The sequence below is a fragment of the Egretta garzetta genome, unplaced genomic scaffold, assembly GCF_000687185.1.
Source record: "Egretta garzetta isolate BGI_Z169 unplaced genomic scaffold, ASM68718v1 scaffold7, whole genome shotgun sequence".
Taxonomy (NCBI): Eukaryota; Metazoa; Chordata; class Aves; order Pelecaniformes; family Ardeidae; genus Egretta; species Egretta garzetta.
The window spans coordinates 642,232-650,026 of record NW_009260350.1 but is presented as its reverse complement, the minus strand read 5'-3'; positions in this window follow the sequence as shown (position 1 = coordinate 650,026).

Here is a 7,795-nt window from a genome sequence, read left to right as displayed (position 1 = left end):
CGTTACGGTCTACATGGGAACGGAACACAGGAGTTCCACTGGACAGTGAGCACGGTGGAGTGAAGGATACAGTTTCACAAGATGCAGAAAGGCGAATTAACAGTTCACCACTGCCAAAAATGGAGAGGTTTTACTCCCTCTTCCAGACATGTGCTGCTGCCACTTACTTGTGTTGGCTCTGGCTCTCACAAGACCTCTCTGTGAACCAGTTCAACGGCATATACGCGCAGCCAGAAAAATTGACTTCTTTCTTTTGTGTTAGAAAAGAGAGATAAGCACAGCAGTCAGCAAGAAGGAAGGGGTATGTCCAAACAGCCAGACAAGGGAGCAGAAGAGGGATGAGTGAAAGCAAAGTCATCCCCCCTTTCAGCTGCAGCAAGCCATTATATTGACTCAACTGCCAGAAGGACCACCTTGGATACCTCAGCATCTCACCTTTGCCATACAGATAACCATAGTCAATAAGAAGATTGCTAAAGATTGCTATGATCCTATCCATCTGCATACGTAAAAATGGGTTTGGACACAGCCAGAGACAAAATACTGACAGAGCTTGCACATTCTAAGTTAATTATCTGCCTTTTTAAAAGTAACAGAAAGAGAAAAGCATGTGGACCCTATAACTTACCAAGGGAAGGCTAAGACTTGCATGGTTATGCAAGAATAGACATGAAACTTAAGGGAAGAAAAAAATAGCATCTTTTAAACAGTGGAAATCCTATCCCAGCAGCATAAACAGATCTGAATATAGACCCGTCCAGGCAAAGTGCCAATTACAAAATTTGAGACACACATAAAAAGATGATGAAATGAAGAACAGAAAAATATTAGTATAAATTCTGAATTCATTAAAAGCATTAGAAGCACAAATACTGCCCATGAGATGTAGAATGTCCTGGCTACCAGCAAAAGGAGGATTCCAGCAATAAAGAATGGGGACACTAAAAAGACACTGCAATTGTACAGACACTGCAATCGTGTCCATATTTAGTACAGTCTTACTGAGACATTCCTATCCTGAAGGCTCTTAAACGGGGTATCAGAATGCAAACCTGAGAGATTTTAGTCCTTGAAGAGAGTATTTTTCATTAACTGCAGCAACTTCCCATTCAGTAACAAGCATATCTCCCAAGGGCATAAATGCAAAGAGCATTCAACAAATGCGAATCTACTCTTAAAAACCAAGGTATCTCAAGTTTGAAAAGCCTGTGCCTATAAGAACTGAAGTCCCAGCAAATCTCACCCAGATATTGGGCATGCCAAATAAAACAGTTCGTAAGTATATTGAGATATAAATAAAGACAAGTTAAAAAGACTTGCTGACTTGACCTGCCAACCACTCTGAGACAGGTCATTTCCCTTTTATTAGAAAAAGTTCTGTCAAATGCGGTATGTGGTTTAACCGGCTTGTGAAAAATCTACTTACTAAGAAAGTACTCTCAAAATGGTGGATTTTTCAAGAAGTTTTCATTTCTGCAAGGGTTCTCTGCAACAGAGAGTAGGAACAGACATGGAAACTACACCGAACTCTTTATAAGCCAAAAAGTGTAAGTCATCAGCAGCAACTGACTTTACACAAAGTGCTGCCAAAAGCACAATGTAAACTCACAGAGCAGAGGGAAATGACAACAAAATATTTAACATTTTTCAGTCATGTGGATCTTAGTACTACTTATAACTATAATAGGTAGAAAGTTTTAAAATTAAGCTTTGAATCTGATGAGCATTCTACTACAACTTAAAGATAACCCAAGTAATTACAGATAGTGGGCAAGCGACATCTGTGAAAGACAACAGAGTGCAAAGGGCCAAGAAGCACATGGTTAAAAATCTAATTAAAGCAGCTTCCGGGAATGAGAGAAGGACAATGTTCCAGAAACAAATGTGGGAACTGGTTCCCCCTCTACCTTGGGAGAAGATATGGGTGGTAATTTGATGGAGATTGCTGATGGCTCTACAACTCTAGAGTTCTGCCTTTTTTTTTTTTTTTTTTTTAGCATTGGCAGAAGAATGTGGCTCAAGAGTTTCACAATGTCATGACAGAGGCCCACAGAAAGAAAGGAAATTTTTAAAGCCAACAAGAAAACTAGCATTTTTAGAACTGGAATATATTATAGCCAGAGGATGGAGAAGAGCTAGAGAATCTGTTTAAGGCTTTCTTATCTCTTCCCACTGTAAGAAGTTAAGACAACCTATCATTCTATCTATTATCTGGCATCACAACAGAAGTACTAGTCATGAGTCTCTTACTTGTTCCGTCACCAGCAAGAGAAATAGTGAGGATTTCTTTTTACCAAAAGCAGTATTAATAAAGCAATTAAATGCATGACAGCTTCATCATCTCAGTGTCCTGCACAGAAGTTATTGCTTTGTTATTAGACCAGGAAAAATTTTATTCTGTCAACAGAAGGCTGTTTTACTCACAAGAGAACTCATGACCACAGAAAACTGCTATTAAAAAAAAAATTATAAAGACAAAAAAGAAAGGAGATTCTGAGAGGTAAAGATGAGTAAGAGAAACCAATCTCCAGCACTGACCAAAAATGGAAATGCCAGCAATACTGAAATAGAAGCAGCATGAGAATAAACTTCCCTTTCATAGGTACGGGAAATAAATCCTTCTTCAAATTACTTTCTAAAAAAGGGTTTTCAGCATGATCTCTGATTGTTCCTCCACCAATCCTATAATAAAAGTCAACAGTCATCTGAGAGAAATGGAGAGAATATTTTGCACTAATCTGCTGAAGTCAAGATTCTCAGTGCCTACATTTCTGCTTTGCTGAAAATTAAGTTGACTTCTTTGTCTCAACTCATCATATTCTTCCCTGCTATAGACTGAACTAGGGCAGAGTGGAAAATTGATTCATTCTCCTATCAAGTACCTAGATGCATATATATTTTATACGGAGATGTCCCTACTCACAGCACTATCATCCCACTACTATTGGGTACTTTTAAATTAATCTGATCCACTTCAGAACGACACTGATATTCACAACCCACAGAGGGACGAGGCTTTTCCACTTACAAGTTAAATGTACAAAGACAACCTCCCACACACAGTGGTGCAACTACCCCCTCGCTGAGAACAATATTCCACTCCTATCCATGCGACAAATCCAAGCCTAACTGCTTAAAGCAGATGGAAAATAGACTAACTCCTTCCTCTCCCCCCCCCCCAAAAATAGAAAATAAAAAAATAGCAAAAATAGCTGTTGCTGCCAAGCAAGCACTGAATACACTGCATTCCATTTCATTAAAACAATTACTCAGAAGCCAGCCAAGAATTACATAAAGCTTCCTCCCTGCACCACCCCCAGCCCCTTCTCTTCAACCCTCCTCCCCAACACGCAGAGCAAACAGCTTCCCAACTCTGCAAAGGCAGGATCGCACCAGAGCGATACCGAAAGTGAGGAAGTGGCACTGAACGCCTCACATCACACTGGCTGTTCTATCTGAATTTCACAGCACCGTAAAGCCGTACCATGGTGATCTGTTTCATGTAGTGTTCTCGCTCACATTTGATGGAGCATGGAGCACCACTGGCATCCAACAAATTAAGCCTTTAACCAACTCTTACAGACAAATGAATGATAACCTAACAGATTTTCTCTCTAACTTGCATGGCCAAGGCTTTTAAGCATGATCCCAAGGCAGAATGTGCTGGAGGCACCAGATTTAAGCAATTAAGAAGTATGGGAGCAGCATGCCAGAGCAGCTGTGCTTGTGAGGCACTGCCCAAGGGAACTGCTCAGGACAGCCAAGTAGCAAATCTCAGATTAAGCACCAGCAGGACAGATTGAAAACCTCAAGCTTAGGGTTATAAGAACCTAACTGACAAATTCATCCCAAACTCCACACAGCCACGCCACAGCTCCCATCCTGACTGACAGCACCGAGCTCCTCACATTTCACAGCAGAAATAAAAGGCAGCTTCTTCTGGCCAACACTGCTCACCCACCCACAACACTGAGTTGGCCACTGATAAGAGATTTCATGACGTGGATGAAATGGCATTTCGTTCCCTCCCCCAGCGCTCCAGCTCTCTGCAGGGATCCTGTCTAACTGCTGGAGCTGCTCGCAGCCAGGCAGAATAGTTCCAGCTGTGTATCACGCTGCCTAACCAGACCCACGCAGCCCAAGAAAAGTCTCCCACATAAAACCATAACGAACAGAGGGAGAGCTGCAATCCAGAAGTACTACTCCTAGACATCTTACTCTTGTGGACCACCTCCACCCAAAAGGGAGAATTTGCTAGCAGCGACAAAAAAAAAAAACCACCAAAAAAAACCCCACACTAGTCCCAAGGCAGCTGCCAGTGCTGAAGAATGGTGAGCAGGCGACATAACTAATGGCCAAACATGATGAGCAGCAGAGAAAACCAGTCAGGCCATCATCTTATTCCAACTCATGGGGCACCAGTAACCTCACCTGGCATGCCTTAGCCTTAGGCATTTCTGTCTGACCCAGCTGAAATTAGTGGCTCCAACCCAAAAGAAACCTTTTCAGAGAGAAGCCTTGAACTTGTTTAGAACCATGAAAGAGGCTAGAACAAGGGAGTATTAAGCCCCTAATCCACAGCAAATCATTTACAGCCCTCCTGCCCGTGACCTTTTCTACTTCTGGCTTTTTTTGCCCCCTCCTGATCTTAAAAAAAAAAAAAAAAAGAAAAAAAAAAACCAGCCTAATCACAGTCCCTGAATCACAACAAACTTCCCTATAGCACAAAGTGAAATTCTCTGCTCACCTTGCTCTTCAGGGATGGAAATAAAGCAAGATCCTATCAGTCGTCTAGACAGACACAGAATTAATTCTGTCTGCCAGCTCAATTTTGTGACAAAAACATGGGATTGGTTTATTCCTGGAGACCCCATAGAGTTTGATTTATAGCTGAGCCATTTAAAGCACAATTCCCCATGCAAAGTGTCATTCAGAAAGTTTATTCCCTGGAGTGCCTTTTACTTTTTTTGATGTTCTTCACATCATTTGCAAAATGTTAGAGGCTTAAACACGTGCAGTAAACAGTAAAAAACAAGATATCAAGCTACACTCTCCACTGCATGCTGCCAGCCAGATGCGCTCAGTAGCTCACCCAGCAAAGCCATCTACACCAAACTTGCACACGATAATAAGAGACTGCGAGAAGCGGCATGACCAACTGCATTTGAAGACTTCAGACTACCCCATCATCATTTAAACAACTTGAACTAAACTTGTTCACAGTGCAGAGACAGTCCAGCACAGGGAAAAAGGAGCCAAGCAAAAACAATGCAGGCTGCCTCCCCCTGTGGCCTGCCATTAAGTTCTCCTGGAACCTCAGCTTATAGTTGTCTCAAACTGCTTAGATAAATTTCCCGTGTAAATTCAGAATAATTACTGTCTGCTACAAGAAAAGGCTGCATTTATATGAGCATAATAAGAGCTTACCAGACTCCTAAACAGCACAAACACATAACCTCAGGGACTCAAGTTCCTGTAACTGAAACACCAACACCAAACTTGTTCCACAGCACTCAAGTTGCCATTTCAAATTTGTTTGCTTCATCGGGATTTAAAAACACACATACACAGAAGAGAAAACATGAATTTTAACACCAGTCTAACAAGGGAGACTGTCCCGAGCCAGCTGGTTTCTGCTGCTCTTGGGGCCATTTACAACGAGAGTAAGCAAGAATGGGAAAAATAGCTAAGAATTATATGAGAAAGTCATCACCCACCTCCTATTTTTATGGTATATCTTTAGCACACAACATTCTTTGCATGACTTCACGATGCTCTGTGGTAAAGGGAAAGACTAGAGTAGAACTACTGTGGGGAACTTGGAAGGGAAAGGAAATCTTTTCTCCCTACTCACAGCCTGTCATAACAGAGGATGAAGAAAGGATGAGCAATCAGGAAGGCAGAGAGGGAACATTAAACAGGGCTGAGAAGGAAATAAAAACTTATAAATCTAATTCAAACTTGCCATTGTAAGTTTTTCCAGCAATGGTGACCGGAGAAGCTTGAAAGAGTTACTATACTGATATATAATCAGCTGGAAGCTATTTCAGAAACACAAAGATCTCAACAAACTTCAACCATATTTTGCAGGTAGGGAGCTATCATCGCTATTTCACAGACAGAGAAACAATATGCCCAAAGTCAGGGCAAGTTTTTGAGACTGTGGATAAATAGTTACCTTATGCTAGATTAAATATAAACCACAGCTAAAAGAGGTGGCCTCACCTACTTCCCAGTCCACTGTCCACATAAAAAAATCACTTTCAGAAGAATTGGATTGCTGATTCAGCTAAGTGCCCAACCGTTATTGTGGAGACAAGGAAGGGAGATGGGAAAAAAAAAACACCACAGCTTACAGCAGCCAGCACTTAAATCATGTTAAACCAATTTGAAATCACAACTTCCACTTTCTCTCCAATCCATTTAACTTCAGCCCCAGATGGAAAGGAATGGTGCCATTCCTTGCTTCTACACTGGGCTGGATTTAGTTATCTTGCCACAGGGCAAGACAGTTCAGCTACTGACCCAATGGCAAATCATTTGTTCAGTCTGGGGGAAAGTGACAGTCTTCCAAAAGATCAGCAATTTGTACCAATTCATTCTGGAGCCTGACACTCACTAAGCAAGCAGCAAACACACAAGAGATGAGGAAGCTGGAATCACCATTTTTGGCTGCGATCTGAAACCGGATGAGATGCGAGGTGAGATTTTACAAATGCTGAAACAAGAACAGGACCCAAAGGTCTCCACAGCTCCCTACCTAGCATTTTAAAATATAACAGCCTAATAGTCATGACAACCTGTGCTTCCAGGGCTTGTTATTAAACCTAAGTTAGTTAGGACAGGCTAAAGCGAGCAAGAAACTCATTCCCTAAACCCCATGTTCTTATCATAGCCCGGGGAAGCTTCCCACAGACAATGTCTCACTTTCAGGCAGCTGGAGCAGAAGTGCATCTTCATTAACAGCTTCCTCATCAGACAAAAAGGGGCACAGAAGATCAGTACACAAAGGGAGGCTGGCATAGTCTGAGACACAGAGCAGGAAACTGGGACCAGAGATCCTATTCACTCGCACTGATTTTCAACTAACACAACTGAATTGAGAATCTGTTCTGGCTGTCTCCAAAGCTGCAGTAGATCCTCGATATCACAACTAATGCATTAGTCCGATTCAAACAGATTTGTTTTGTGGCCCTGGACAGGCTTTTTCCCCCCTCCTTTAGTTGCACAGGTTTAATTCAATGAATTTATGTATGTCTGTCTGAGCAGCAGATGAGAAGGACAACTGTGATCTAAGTAGAAGTGTGTTGTTATTGCTTGTTCTGCTGCCAGACTTTAGCATTTTATCCATCATTTCTGCAGTTTCACAACTAGGCAAGGCAAAGGCAAAAAGGGTCTGGAGGAATTAAAGCATCATGACTCCCTGAGAGAGGAAGAACAAGCAGAGAGAGTTAAACACGTAGTATGAGAAGTTACCCATTTCTTTCTCTAGTGGTAGAGATGGTGTCGGAGGATCAGTTTTAACCAGGAGGGCAGCTGAACACTTGGGATAAGTTGACCTCTCCCAGCAAGGCACAAAGGAGCTAAAGACAGCACAGAGTCCAGCCTTTCCATGGAAATAGAGCAACAAGAAAAGAAGCCTCTCTCTGCATCGCACACTGCTTGAGGCAGAGGACTCCCTGTCTGAGTTGCTCAGGACAATGAAGTCCCTGTTTTACGAGGGGTCAGAACAGCTAAGAAGCTGAAACAAGTCAGAACCCCATTGTGCAGAGTATTAGTTCTGTTTACAGTCTTC